This window comes from Polyodon spathula, chromosome 13, assembly GCF_017654505.1.
Source record: "Polyodon spathula isolate WHYD16114869_AA chromosome 13, ASM1765450v1, whole genome shotgun sequence".
Lineage (NCBI taxonomy): Eukaryota > Metazoa > Chordata > Actinopteri > Acipenseriformes > Polyodontidae > Polyodon > Polyodon spathula.
Window position 1 is genome coordinate 19292449 of NC_054546.1, and position 16586 is coordinate 19309034.

Here is a 16586-nt window from a genome sequence, read left to right on the forward strand (position 1 = left end):
TCTACCTTTCACTGTTTACACTGCTTCACCCGTATCAGACAATGGTAACAATTATACTGGAGATACAGTACAAGCAAGTGGCAAGGCCTTGTTTTCATATCTTTCGCCTTTAAGGGCTTGTACTATTTATGACCTTATAATGCATTTCACAGCTAGCAGTTTAGAATAACTGAGTGATGTACAATATTATTATTATTATTATAATTATTATTATTATTATTATTATTATTATTAGTGCCTGGACGAACACAGAATTTTCATGTTCGGACATTCGCTCATAATTTAAATATTCGTTCATTTTTTAAAAAGTAATAAACCCCATTATATTGCTCTAAATGCAGGCAGAGACAGCACAGCAACAGGGGCGGGGGGCGTGGCCGTGTCCCCTGTGTGTGCGCGCCTTTATTTCAGAGCAAGACATATGTAACACGTTAAAACAGAAAAATATCCCAGGAGTAAAGAATAAGTTGTGTAGGACTTACTTTACACTAGTGAATTAACTACAAAACAAAGGAATGTCAAATAACAGTTCAAGTTAAGCGTTGTTTTGTTTATTCCCGAAATAAATCGTTTTTTTCATTCCTTGCCATTGCCGTTTCTTCATTTAAATCAGAAAGTATTTATTGAAACCACCTTGTGCTCAACTATGTAATGGAACTAATGCAGTTTCTTGTCAAAATGTATTCTGTTTTAACCTGAAGTTCTACAAGAATGCAACCATATCTGTGATCTAAGCATCTGATATGCCATCAGTACAGTTAATCAGGTTATGTTTCATCAGTGCAAATTAAGCTTTACGAAATTATCCTTTTATGTCTTCAGTCGACTGAGATTTCGGTAACTAACAAATCATATATACCTATAAAGACAGTGATTAAAAAGAAAAAAAAAAATAACAAGTGCCACAATATCGTTGAATCCTGCATTGTGTGACCTTATATAAATTATAAGGTTACAACCACAACCGAACTGTTTTGAAAATGGAAGCTAATTCCAACATGGTACTCTGAGGGCGCTGTGTAAAGAGAATAGAGTGCCCTGGACTGGATGGTCAGACAATTCATTCCCAGGGTGGAAGTCGGCCATCTAGAAAGGGGGCGGACCTACAGTACACGAAGTCATCGACCCCGAAGGGAAATATTGTGGCAGCGGCAGATTGGAGGAGCGGTTGCAATCGTTAACCAAGGAGGCGTGATTGACGGAACATAAGAGGATGTAGATGGTACATAAGTGGTTAACGCTGAACCGAAAGGAGAAAAGTATTGTTATTGTGAATGTTTTGTCATGTCTAAAATGTACTTGTTTGTTCTTATTAAATGGCTAACACAATCCAGAGCTGTTGCTACAGGCCAGCTCTAAACCCAGACAACACTGCACCTTTGTTCACAATAAATTGTATTTCACCACGAGCACTACAGCACTCACTTTGGTTTCTGTGATTTGTCTTCTGTTCCACAATCACATCACCACTACACCTGCACACCGCAAACCACTTTGCCACAGTTTTGTTTTATTAAAGTGACATTAGTTAGCCATGTGTGTTTATATATAACATTTTGCATTAAAGCATATGTGTCACTAGTTAAACTGAAGAATTACTCAAAGTAGTGATAATCTATTACAAATAGAAAACAGATAAATTGATGCACCTCAAGATTGTATTTCATCTATTATTCGTACTGACAAAACTGACACTATTTGCTCCTGTTTTGTTTTTTTTCATAGTAAGAATTGATAAAGTTATAATTATCTACCTATTACGTGTTAATTTTTAGTGCGGGGGGGAATCAAGATTAACATAATAACAAAATAATCTCCATGACAGATTAAATTAGCATTTTCTAGACACTGAATAAACTTAATATCCTGTTATGTCATTGCCTGTTCTAAAATCTTACTGTTTTTAACAGTTACTTAAGTGTACTTTTGGTCTATAAAATACATTTCATACCTTGTATCCCCATTGTTCTGTTGTACTGTAGGTATTTGTACTCGACTGTCCAATGCAATTTGCATCGTGTGCCTCACATGTATTTACAAACCTCAGTCATTTATTAGGAAGCTCTATAGGTTGGGGTCTACTTAAATCACGGTAAATTTATGTATTTCTCCAAGACGTGCAAAACAATTACCTCCATCTGCATGTACAGTTTCTTTGGGAAATATCTTGACACGATCCTCAGCCAAAATATATTTTGTTTTTTTTTTGCTTTGTCGTCCATTTCTGGAATTGTACCTCCAATGCTGAAAACTAGATTTTAGCAACCTAAATCAAAACAATGCAGCACTGACTTTGTCCCACCCCCTACTGTACAGTACAGGTCACAGAAAAGCCAGTACAGACGCACTGATAGGCTGATTAAAACATAATTGTCATCTGAACAGTAAACAAGAACGTTAACCGCTTTGGTGTATTTTTTGTAAATGTTATTTGTCTAAGGACGTGTTTTTTTTGGGTTTTTTTGCCTAAGTGCAATGCATACAGGACAGCGAAGGAATAAAAAGGGCTATCTACAGAAGGAAGATGCGTAGTTTGCATTGCTTGCGTTGTGAAGCAGTTTATTTAAATGAGGTTTCTTTTTTTTTCTCTGTACTTGTCCAGTATGCATTGGCCACTAAAAGAGGTGAATTTTGCGGTGACCGCTCAATCTTTCGATCATTTATTTTCACCAGCGAGTTCAAATTTATCATCATATTATAATGCACCTCTTTTATATGAGATTTCTTCGAGACTTTCCGACGTTAACAATAAACGACGTGCACAGGATTGCAAAAGCCTCATGCAAAGCTCCAACAAGCAAGTTAGAAAAGTGGTTCAAGCTGTATCTCCAGCTCCCTCAGTGTCTGTGAAGGGGACTGATTACATTTTTGTCGATTTGGTATTTATTTGAATTATTTTTCTTTATTTTTTTATTTTTTATACAACATTGCTCGGACTGAATTTTCAACTTTTTCAGTTAGCATGTGTTACTTCTTGCGTCTCGTTATTTTTATATGGTGCATAATGTGTTTATAAATAAACTGGCAATCTGCAGGCCATTGAACACTCTCCACAGGAGATCAAAGATTGAAAATGTTAACATTTAAAAAAAAAAAACACATTTGTAAATAAATTTAACCGTTCCAGCCTACTTGTATAAACAACTTGAACTTGTCACACAAAAATTTTCAAACGACACTATGTACATATTCACACAAAATATGGTTGTGTTGTACATTGAGATGTGCTACATAATGCGCTTTACGCGTTATTAATTATTATTATTATATATTATTATTATTATTATTATTATTATTATTATTATTATTATTATTATTATTAAAGTGTCCTCCAAACTCATCAAATTCCTGTTAGTATCAAACAAAGGCAAGGTGACAGCAGAAGTCAGGATAAGGGCTCATGATTTTAAATCCTTGAAGAAGAATGAGAAGCCGCACAGTTTAATAGTAAGGTGTAAAGATCAGAGTTCCAGTTCTTGTAGCTTGCAAATCTGTTTTGTATATAAGAATAACAATGAATACAACATTGTAGTTTCAAGACATTATCGTTTAAAAATAATTCACTGTGACCATCTGTAAATATTGCAAGCTACGAATTTAAATAGCTAACACCCAGTACACAAATGTGTGCATAACCATACTTGTACTACAAATAAATTATAAACTCTAAATTAATACAAAACAGTTTTTGCTTACATTAAGTGAATAATACTAACCGTGTGTACAATCAGAGCCTGCAAACCTTTGGAGACCAAAACTTTGACTCAGGGTAATCTCTTCTATCACTATACAACATTTTCAGGAAGTTGGACACTGTTTAAGTGAGGCATTTCAGAATAACGTGCTTGCCTTTCTGTCCCATGAGATTCAGACTCACTCTAAAGCAGAAGAATGCGTTCTTGTCCCAGATGGCTTTCCATAAAGATCACTATGTGTACGTGAGCATAATCTGGTTTGTTTACTTTTTGCTGTCTAAAACTTAGAGGCTGAAGAGTTGTTGTGTTTATATATATATATATATATATATATATATATATATATATATATATATATATATATATATATATATATATAAAATATTAATCTCACATATAACACAGAGCTCTTTTTCATTTGCCTTTTTTTGGAACTGTTATGCGAATTCTGTTGAGACGGTAAATAAGTGCCAAGGTATTTTTCTCATTTGGGGGAATACGAATATCTCATCTTGGTATCCGAATACGTCAAAAAATTATTAAAGATTAAACAGTTGGATCTTTACTAATCTTTACTACAATTCTGAATATAAAAAAAAAATGCTTATTAAATTTTAATTAAATTTGGCATTAACATTATTTAGGTTATTGTGAGTATCAGATTGTGTCTGTACACCAGTTAAACTTAGAATTTTGCACAATATCTCAAGGACACCAAAGTTATTCTACATTCTAAATCAATCATTTTGATACATTTTACCATGTTACTAGCACCTCATTTGCTTACCTAATGACAACTAGGTATTAAATGCCACTTATCTAATTCTGATTAAATTATTCATTTCAGTTTATTATTCTAGACATCCTGTTGATGTTATGTTCATCAATGTCCTTCACATGAATCTACTTTACAGACATAGTGGTGGGTGTACTGTACAGACACTTGTTTTACTTATTATAGTCAAAAATTGCTGCTATCATCACACTCTCTGTAGCTACATCGGATTTATATAATCCCTTTTAATCTTAATTTCAATTAATTTTGTATATTGCAAGTCCCTTAAACCAAATTATTTAACTTTTAAAGACGGGACATTCAACACAACTTAATAAAGGGGAAGTGGAAAATCCAGTTGGCACTGAGCAAACCTGCTCTACATTACATTAGATCTTCACCCACTGTATTTTAGCACTTGAAGGATTAATACTGGTTATGGGTGTCAGTACTACAGTGATATCTGCTATGGTTTATATGTAAAACACCCCTCTACTGTAGGTCTCAGGTGTCTCTTCATTTACTCTAAACAGCATGAGCGTTAAATGTCGACATCATTAAAATATTAACCTTCCCAAGATTTTTGGTGTAGGCCATGGATTAATCATTTAGAACAGTGGCAATAAATATGGGCCGATGTAAGGATATGTGCAAAGTGATCTGTGGCTGCAAAACACCTATATTGCTGCCAAAAAAAGTGTTAAGCTGATGCAAAGTTGGAGTTTACAGTCAATAAAAATGCAGCGTATGTCAAGAATGGTTTTCATCCGCCGTTCCTCACCCGATAACAAATTTATTGCACAAATTTAACAGCACTTTGCCATCATTAATCCATTTCAATGATATTTAAATGCATTCAAATGAAGAAAAGAGGAATTGGACAGGGATCTGGAATGCTAAGCGGTCGCAAAGGATTTAGCCTTGCACTTGGGCAACTGCTGACCTTCTAAAAACTTTGCACCTCCTTTGACAAGGTGCAAACAATTCTAGAAGTGAGTAATTAAGAGCTGAATAAAACCACACACCTTCAAGAGACCTGTCATTGGCCTCAAGGTGGCTACTGTGATACAGCTCCTGATGCAGCGACACTTGGTGCTTGGACAGAAAGGAAAACCTTTGGAGAAGACTGTGCATATTTTTTCCCTCAGAAGCTGTGACAAAAAACGAATGATTCACTATCAACATGTTAAATAAGTCCAAAGTAGTGGCTGTAACAACAGTTTTGGAACAGGATCGATACAACTCAATTCTTTATGTTACCGATGGCAAAGCGGTTACTTTGAAATTATGTATAGCCCCAGTACAAATTTTATATGCAGACTGGGGGAGGATTTTAAATGAACTTGCTCACAGATGACTGATCTGAAAAGCAGTTGTCCCAACAGGCTTTAGTATTGTCCTTGTCTTTTGTTTGCTAACATTTTATAAATAATTCATAATACAGAATTTTTTGTTTTGGAGTCCTGACGAGTGAAGATGAATGCACATAAGGAGTACCTGGAAGATAGTTCAGTGCTTACTGTATCTTTGAACAGGGCGAGTAGGAAGACAAACATTCAGCACCTTCATTCAAGAACAGTTTACATCAAACTGCTAATGCCATGCAGTCTGTTTCTAGTTGAATGTTCATTTTTTCAGAATACGTTAGGTACATTTTTAGTTGTGGTTCTATAGCAACATTCAGCAAAGCTGCAGGAGATTTCTGAATAATGATTAAGACAGCATATCTACAGGGAAAGTTATATTTTTCCACGATTCCTGCCGATCTCTTCCTACGCTTACAATAGGAATATACTTTCAGACATTTCTGTCTTTTACTGGACCATAGCATACTCAGAACTCTCCGGCCATCTAGCATTATGTCACATAATTATTTTTCAAAACATAAAAAGTGGGAAGTCATCCCTACTGAGACACAGTGAAAAACAAAAATGCTTGAGGAAATGAAACACAATGCATGTTACATATGCTTCTGTTTATTGTTACAATAAAAAACTAGCAAGAAACGACTTAACAATTGAATTGCTCCCTCCTGCAACATGGAAGTTTCTTTCTAGTTTTACGACGTTACACCAGTGATACTCAATGCTGGCCCTCAAGATCCATTCCAGTTCATGTCTTTATTCCAAGCAGGTCAATTAACTATTTAAGAACCTGCTTGGAGTAAAAACCTGTCCTGGACTGGATTTCCAGGACCAGAACTGAGTACCAGTGCGGTACAATTGTTTTATTCCTCTCTGCATTTGCACTTGCATGAAAACAGGGCTGATAATTTTTTCAAGACAGTACAAATGCACAGGAAATAAATTACATGATAGACATGGATCGTCAACAATTTTTATTAGATTGTGGTCAAACCAGTTCCGTCACTTGTATTTAAAGTGGGAAACACAAACACACCCGCCAAGATCCTGGCCTGTGCAGTAAGAGTCACAATCATTAAGTAAGATTTACTGGTTTCAACGTATATAAGTAGGCGCACCCAACTCCCACATCATTGACATTTACTTATTTTTCAAAACATATTTCCTTTAAAGAGTAAGTAGCAGGAAGTGCAATTATAAAAAAAAAAAAAAAAAAAATGCTCTCACTTTTCAGTTCCGTACCACATCTTTGATTGTTATCTGTTTGACAATATGGTAGTTCGGATAGCACGTGATTTTCATAAGAGACTTGAAACAGAGCAAAGTTTCCAAATAAAAAGTTTCATGAGTACAATGACAATTACAGGTTAACTCTTTTAACAGTCCATGAGAGAAATTTTTCAACATCTGCGATATAAAAAGTCTTGGGGATATATAATTATATATATATATATTATATATATATATATATATATATATATATATATATATATATATATATATATATATATAAATAACACACACACACACACTGTACTACCAAGATTTCAGAGGCCGTGATGACATACTGTACTGTGATATACTTGAGTCCGTTCACTTTTAAAGTTGGTGGTAAACTTATTTCCTGTGTCAGATGTCAATGAGGTAATTCTGCCCATGTACTGTGCCAACTGTGGGGAAAGCTGTTAGGTCGGTAACGTTTTCACATTCATTCAAATTCTCTTTTTATATTTATTTCTGTGAACATTAGTTTATGGATAATTTAGTTTGCTTTAATACCAATTAAAATGTTACAAAACAATTACTATTATTTAGTCCATTCGTTTTAATTCTGTACATGGTCTTGTGCTAAAATATACACTGCCTTTTTTCTTTACTCAAAACCTTGCACTTTTAAACTAATTAAATTGTTACAAAAAAAAAAAAAAAACGACTGTTCTATAGTCCATTCATTTTAATTCTGTACATTTGTTGTAGGCTACTAGTGCTAAAATATACACTGCCTTTTCTCTTTATATATTTACCTGAAACCTCGCTTAATATAATTTTAGGAAATTACATGTCAGCACTGTACTTGCATCCAGCGCGTGTCGGCCAATGTAAATAAAAATACAGCTAAAAACAAAACAGTATTCGGTTCAACCGAGACAGTCAGTAGCTTAAACACATTTAAGCTAAGTGCTCCGTGTCTCTCTGTGCAGTTTGAAATTTGAATGTACCGCCCCTGCTTGCTCTGCCGCGCTCAGCCAATAGGCAGGGACAGGATGTTGAACAGAATTGTGGGAAATGTTGTTTTAAAACCTTGAAATATACCTTGCTTCTATGACTCGATCCCACATATGCACAGTATTTTATTTTAAAATAATGTGTTATACTTGATATTAATAGAGGTGCACATTGCTAAAATGAAATAAAACACATATTTGGGAAAAAGTAATTGCGAACACACACAAGTAGGGTTTGAAGTTTTCGGGTTTTATTTTTAATCAGCTGACGTCCCTTTAAGCAAATTGAGCTGAGTCTGTTTTCATAATTAAACTCAGAAAAAAAGCTGTTAATTACAAAACAATCTTCGTTTTTACCTTCATATCTTGCCTGCGCCTTATATCTTTACCTTCATACCTTGCCTCAAACAGCTGACAAATTACACGAATTGTTCATCCTGAATCCTACTTTTAATTCGCATTTCATTTTTGCTGTGGGCTAATTTAACATTGTGTATTTGTTATTTTCCCCACTAGTTTAACAGAGATGTCCTGACAGTTTTTTTAAGCACACAATGAATACCCATTGCAGAGTGCACGCTAATTGCAAGTCTTTCAGGTGCCAGAGTTTCGCCAAACATACCACAAAGCATTTGGGGTTATTGGAGGATACACAAAGAATGTAGTTCGGTATTACAGCGTCCACACTTCTGACAAACCGCACTACCTGATGCGCTCTAATTAGAACTTAAACAGTTAAACAGTACCTAACTTCTTGTAAATGCTGTGTACTGATTTTTATATAGATTGATCTTTTTTGTTGCGACTTTGTTATGTCGAATGTAATAAACAGAATCAAAACGGTGAGTTTTTTCCCCGTTCATTTTACAACACTATTTCCACGTTTGTTTTATTTGAAGGTTTTAAAGTTAAATTTCAGTTTTCGTTTGCTTCTTCAGCTACAAAAAGGCACAAGCAAACCTAATGTTATTACTTTATGAAAACGTGTCGATGGCCACTGTTTACTGTGAAGAAACGGCAAAGGCAAGGAATGAAAAAAAAAAGTAAATAAATAAATAAAATGTGTGTCAACTTTATGTACTATTTATTTTGGGACTAAACAACGTTCAACTTGAACTGCTACTTGGCATCCTTTGTGTTGTAGTTAATTCACTGGGGTAAAAGTAAGGCCTACACAAGGTATTCTTTACTCCTGTGATATTTTATTATTTTAATGTGTTACAAATTGTAACCTTTTGATGTCAAATAAAGGTATACAGACAAGGGCGATGTCCCCCTGCTATGCTGTCTCTGCCGGCGTTCTGCGCAATATAATTATAATTATATTATTACTTTTTGAAAATGAACAAATATCCGAACAGACATTTAAATTATGAGTGAATATCCGAATATGAAAATCCTGTGTTCATCTCAGCACTAGTTTGTACCAATATAAAATAGCTTTTCATCAAATTAATATAGTACCAAGAAAGCAATGTATGTGTCACAGGATGGCTTGAGTAGTGACGTCAGACTTGGAAGAACACAGACAGGGCTGGTGAGTGATGAAATCACGCTGATGCACTGGTTTATTGTAAAATAAAAAGGTTTAACAAAACACTGAACAAAACAAAAGGCGTGGTGGCCAAAACAAACAGATCGAAATGAAACAAGTACCATGCTGGAGCTTCCAACACGAATAGCAATTGTTATTTCTTTTAGAAATACTCTCCTCCGTCTCTCTACCGTTCTCCTCTTTTGAACACATAACCCCAAGTGAGTGAAACGTGCACCTAAATATACAGTTGTGCCAGGATTCCATTACTAATTAACTATTCACTTCAATCCCTGCACGTGAACTAATTTGTGCACTCCCCGTGCTTACATACTAATACACATTTTATCTGCAAGTGAAATGATTGTGCAATCCCTGTGCCTAAATACAACTATATAATTTAAAACACTTGTGCTACATAATCCCACATTATATCCTGCGCACTTACACATACACCAACAACAACACACTAGACTCAGCAGATAAACATAAAATACACACAGGGATGGGGCACAATGCCAAAATATGTTAACTAAATGATGGCTAGTACTTTAAATATGAACTGACTTGGTCTTCCTTGACACTGGGTCACACTCCGATTACATCAGTGACTTTGTTCATAATAAACACATCACCTGGCCACGCACAGTCTAGTTGCACAGTGTTGCTAACATTTTCTTTTGTTTCTGTCCTTTTGAATTTCGTGTTACCTTATCACTTCCATAGTGGTGCTTTCCATTTTTTTTTTTTTTAAGTATTTTATAGGGGCCCTAAGCATTATGACAGTGTGACTATGGTTATTCTGTTCGAATCAGTCAAAACTACTTTACATTAAGCCACAAGGGCTCTGAGAACAATTTAGCAAGCACAAGTAAAACAAATGGCTCCGATTTGTGTGCCTGCAGTCAGTAAGTGAGAATTAATCCCCTTTTAAAAATAATTGTATAGGTCACATTTAAAAAAAAAAAAAAAAAAAAAAAAGAGCAATTGGTCCTCTATTGCAGACAACAATTCTGAAAAGAAACACACACCATATTTTTTTTTAAATGAGGCTACATGATGACATATTTCCACATAATACATCCAAAATAAACTGAATTGGTTTACTCAGAAAAAGTGCCAAATCACTTTAAGTTATCTACTGTTAAAACACATTTATACCCAAAAACAAACCAATAATATATCACTTGGCCATTGGCCAGCTCATCATTTTGTGTTGTGAATGAATGAAGACTGCATGGACGATAAAAATCCAATTGCCAGAACAATGAAATTCCAGTTGTGTGGCCTACATAAGAAACATACATGGAAATTAAAGAGGCCCTTGAATTGTCAACAGCACTCTTAATCCCCCACCCTCTAATGGTAAATATTTGAATAACAAACAGCCATTTGATTTGCTCAAGCCTTGGCTTTAGTGTGCACTGTAATTACTAATAACTAAAAAAAATAAAAAATAAAAAAAAGCTTTTTGTGCAAGATTGAGTGCAAATGAAAACACACAAATAAAGTTGTATGGCCTTTTTACAAGCCTGTTATACTAATTCCAACACAAGTCCATGCTCTGTTCAGTACTGCAGTATGTATGTTATCCGTAAATGTTTCGTTTTTAAAACACGGAACAGGTATGCCAGTAAAATACAATTAAAACAGTGCGGATAACAAATGTCTGCTTTGCTGTAGCACTTAATATCTAGGCATTTTATTAATTACAATATTGTTCATTAATACAGCCTCTTTTTCATGTATGCTGCATTGTGCTAACATACTTCATACAGCATGTCAGACATTCCAATAATGTACAGCAACTTAATATAATCCTAATCTTAGCTATATGGGGTGGGTATCTGTTGTACAGTATGGAATTGAAGGGATAAACACAGTGTGTGTGACAATAACTAACTTGATATTATCAGTAGCCTGTCCCTATTAACTCCTATTATATTCTGGCTAGGACTTTTCAATATGTTAATAATAAGTGAAGGATGACATTGACAAGATGTTAAGCGGGTTTGACACATGTAGGCTTTCATATATTCTGAGAATGTCCAAACCAAGTTTCATCATAATTGGATAAGTATCTCTAGTTGTACAGTGTAGTTAGATTATACCAATTTTGATCAACTAAGCAGACACCCAGGAATAACTTAAAAAATATCAATAAAATCGCTCAACTTAAAAGGCTTCTCTACTTGTCTTAGTTTCTTATTAGGTTTTACCTCGATTGAACAGATTCTAAAGTTTTGATGATCGTTAGATAATTAGTTTGAGCTTGGTTTATGTCCTGTGCACAGTACAGTGTTGCGAGCGCGCAAAGTGGTGAAAATGTCAGCGGACATAAGGAATTTTTTTTAAACGAAAACAGTCAAGTTCCACCATAAATGCAGACATTGAGGAAATTCAGCCAAAGCGGATTTCACAAAGCGCTGGCTCAGAAAATACAGTGTGTCAGTGCGGACAATACCCTTTTATTGTGTACAGTACAGTGTACCTGCTGATGCTGATGCTTCTGCTATCCCTGTAAAATTGTTTACTGCTTTGAATACAAGGATAACACTTTCACGGAGAAGGGGTTATGACCAGGCCGCAAGTAAATCGGGCTCAGTTGTGTATCACCTGTCAAACTCTCTTAAGATGACAGTTGAGGAAAACAGAGAATACGCTTGAAAAATGATCGATTTGCTACTTTATCTGTCTCGCCAAAGACTGGCCTTCAGAGGGCATGATGAAAAGAAAACGTCAGAAAACAGGGAACTTTGAGTTATGCGCTCTTTTTGCAAAATGTGACGAGCAATTTCAAAGGAAACTGCATGGCACGTTCAACATGACAAGCCATGAAATTCAAAACGAGATTCTGTACATTGCGACTGGCCTGGTGAGGAAACAAATAGCTGAAGATGTGCGGAATGTGGGATTTTATTGCCTGATACCTGACAAAGAGCGATGTTTCAAGGAAGAGCAACTTTTGATCTGTGTTCGCTATAATAATAATAATAATAATAATAATAATAATAATTCTTTATTTTTATATAGTGCCATTCATAGTGGACCACCATCACAAAGCGCTTTACAAGATACGACACTAGGGTGTGTGAACTATGCATCAGCTACAGAGTCACTTACGTCTCAAGGAGGTTAAGTAACTTGCTTGGGGTCACACAATGAGTCAGTGCCTGAGCTGGGATTTGAACCGGGGACCTCCTGGTTACAAGCCTGTGTCTTTAACCACCGGACCACACAGCCTCCTATGTGAGCACTGATTTGAATGTTTACCAGCGATTTCTCATGTTTAAGGACTGCTCACAATCCAGAAATGCAGAGGGGATCTACAGTTGTCTCAAAGACGGTATACAGACAGTTAGACTAAGCACTATTCCTATAGTGGGCTAAGCATTTGATGGCTAAGCAAGCGTTATGTCCGGAAACACAAACGGAGTCCAGCAGAAAATTAGGAATGACCACCCAACAGCCATCTACAGCCACTGTGTGGCACACAAACTGAGTCTTGTTCTTGTGGATGCTTGTACGGTAAACAGAACCGTGTCAGGATTTTTTTGCATCTTGGAGTCACTGTACTGTTTTTTCTTTCCATGCCCGGGAACCATGCACTTTTCTACAATGTATAGCATACAATTGGTGTAAAATATGTTGAATTGACCAGTTTGAGTGATACATGTTGGGTGTGCAGGTGGAGAAATGTCAAAAGCATGCAAGTTTAATTTGAAGAGTATTAGCCAATGCCTTACGGAGCTCTCTCAGCATGGAAGTAACCAGAATTTTGTTGAGGCAAATGGATTGTTGCTCCAAGTGCAAAAAACTGAGTTCATTATCTGTCTCTTTGATAATCTGCTGTCATTGTTTCACGTTGCTCACAAGATGCTGCAGTTTGAAAAGGCCTCGCTCTTCTCAGCAGCAAAAGTGGTAACAGGCACTGCCACAACTTTGGAAAAAATGAAAAATGAAAAGCATGGAACAGCAGCCGAACCAAAGCGACCAAGGAAGACCTTAAAACTGGATGACTATGTTGTGGATTTAAGTTGCAGAGAGAGCAGCTTCCCTCTGAACCACGATATAACAGACAAAAGTGGTACAGTTTTTACCAGTTGTAAGTGCTCTAAGGAGAAATTAAAAGGAGGTTTTTTGAGGAATCGCTAGCACTAGCCAGAAGTGTAGATGGTATTCTAGCCTGTAAACCTCAAGCAGTTGATAAGATGCTGGAAATATATGGGAAGATTGTAAGAGTGAGAACAGAAATGCAGATTGCTCACGCTGACATTGAAAACCTACTTAAGAACAACAATGAACCAAGAACGTTTTTCTCCATTGTCCATTCTGAACATTGAGTTGGACATTACAAGAAAAATCGATCCTCTAGAGATTGTAAGGCTGTACTCGAACAAATCAAACAGGAAACTTCTGCTATCAAGCTAAGAGTATGTTTTTTCTTATTCATTGTTGCGAGGTGGTTGTTTAGTTTGATATTATTGACACGTTGATTAGCGGCTAATGAGTGGTTAAATAACAAGTGAACAATGAGTCCAGTTATTCCTGTTATTTTTGTTATTAGTTTGTTTAATTTGGTGCTTTAATAATTCAACATTGAACCATGATATAATTGTTCTCAGGTTGGGAATTTGGGAGGGTAGCTAACGTTGTTTGTGTTTGTTGTGGTTGTACGGGTGTTATTATTGTAAAAGTATCATTGTGTGCTTGCCTGTATATGCACGAATCGCCCTGAAAGATTTGGTGCTTAATTGGTGTCCCTGTCCTCTTATAGGCTAACTTAGGTTTTTGATTAAGAGGGGATTTCCCGTTAAAAAGGAAGAGGCTTAGACTTGTGTGTGGCTTATGTCATGTGTGTGTAGTGCCAGACCAGTTGCTGTTTACTGTGTTGCCATGAATACAATACGAGCAACAATCGATTTAATACAAAATTGACTTTTTATGATTAACAAGCACATTATCTTATTTTTACTATAAACCCAGTATAGTATTATGACTATTGCAATAAATGCAACACGTTTAAGTAGACGCATATAATTTGTATTAACAAAAAAATAGCACAGTTGCAGCCAGTGTCTAAGCTATTAAGTTTTAATCAGCCCCCCAAATAATATTTTCTCCCGCCGCCTATGGCGCATGCTCCAGTAATTCACAGACGGTTTTAGAAGTGTAGATTATGACCCATAGACACAAAGCGTTTAGGGTCTTACAGATGTTTTAAAGCAAGTACAGCCCTCGCTGGTGGTGTAGCACTGCATATAACATGGGTCATAGTATTGAAATTGTATTTTTGTTGCAGAAACTTTATTTATAAACACTACTGAAACTTCTTTAGCAACTCTGAAGATAAAACCTTGTCAGGTAACTAAAACAGATAAAACACAAAAATTTCTACTAATAAATGTCTCTTATTAGACAGCTTTGAAATACTTTTGATAGTCCAGTATGTACCGGTATGTACAGTATTTCAAGCCCAGTGTATGAAACCTGTGGCTACCTTTTTTTGCAGCGCTGAACAATATTATAAAAGTGGAAATGTCTGAGTTTTTAAAAAGGCTGTCAATTACTCCTGAGGTCTTGTGACAGAAGATATCTTTGAAGTTCTTCCTCAATCGGCTCTTTCAGATCTTAATGCTCTTTTAAAACTGTGTTGCACACGGCATTAACACAGGACTCCTCAAATACTTTCATTCTTGCTATACACAAAAACTTGAGGGATTTACCGGGACATACTGAGACGTGGGAAAAGCTACAGTACCTGGAAGGCTATGGCAGACCTGTGTTTTTATTTTTTCTTTCCCCATACCCGGATAAAGGGCTACCAGTAAGTTTTACAAGTATTTATTACGTATGTTTTAATTGTTGGTTTGCTACTGTAACTTAAAGCAGCACCTTAAATGAAAAATAAATAAAAATAAAAAACATCTCTGACAGTCATCACAGAGGCAACTCATGTATCTCAAACAATACATGCATTGATTGATAATTACACAGGACCTATACAATCAGTCAGGAACAATTGGGCAGTTAAAACACTACTCCCTAGTTACTAAAAGGCAATTCAAGAAATGCTGGTTTCCCTAGGTAAAGTGTGAACTCCCTTTAGAGCTGTATCAAAGTTACACACGCTGTAGTCTGTTAAATACTTAGAAACCATCCCCAAATAACACTAGAGTAAAACATTATGAATCTGTAGAACAACCGCCAGTCAATCACCTTTTATCAGTTCATATCCTCAGAGTACAGCTTTATGTGAAAGTCATCATTTAATACAATTTAAAAGAAATTCACTGCTATATTGGATAGGAGTTCAAAGTCAAGTCAACAAATCCTCATTGGTGGGTGGTATACCTTTCAAGATTCAAATCAGTAACACAAATAGCCACCCAAGCCCCAGTCAGCCTGCTCCTCTTCCTGCTCATTTCTCTGAAGCCTGTCTTGTATTGGTAGTTGCTTTCCTGCTTCTGCATTTGCTCCAGTTTTCTCTTACTAACTGGCTACTGATTTGACTTGTTGCCTTCCATGCAAATCATCTCAAGGCACACAAATTAAGAATAAAACACTGTATAATCTTTTCTCTAGATTTTAACTGTCACAGATTCAGAATTATGGTATCACAGTGTACCAAACTGACCACAGTCAAGTAGGCAAAAGTTATGGCCAATTCCTTTTATCAAAAAGAAAAATGGCTGTAACACCGATGAAGGCACAAGCTAATTTTTTATCTATTTAGTTTTGTATAAGTTGTACCTGATACAGTACTTGACATTTCATTTTCTTATAGTTTTATGTCTATTACGTTCAAATCAGTTTGTCAGCCCCAGTTAGAATTGCAAACTGGATGAACTTCATCTCTCCAGCTAACACTGATAATGGAAGTTACCTGTTGTAATGAGCTTCTAATGCGAAGGATGCGAGAGGCAAGTTTTAAATCTCAGACTGCACAGCAAAAAAAAGCAAGTAGGCTGAACATGACAGCAATACTTTCAC

The 16586-nt window shown here is 35.8% G+C and overlaps 1 protein-coding gene across 1 annotated transcript in view; it reads right to left on the bottom strand.

Moving 5' to 3' along the window:
* LOC121325954 (rab11 family-interacting protein 2-like) overlaps nucleotides 1-16586 on the bottom strand; it is a 38089-nt gene that overhangs the window by 19789 nt on the left and 1714 nt on the right. The gene's annotated exons all lie outside the window — the stretch shown is intronic.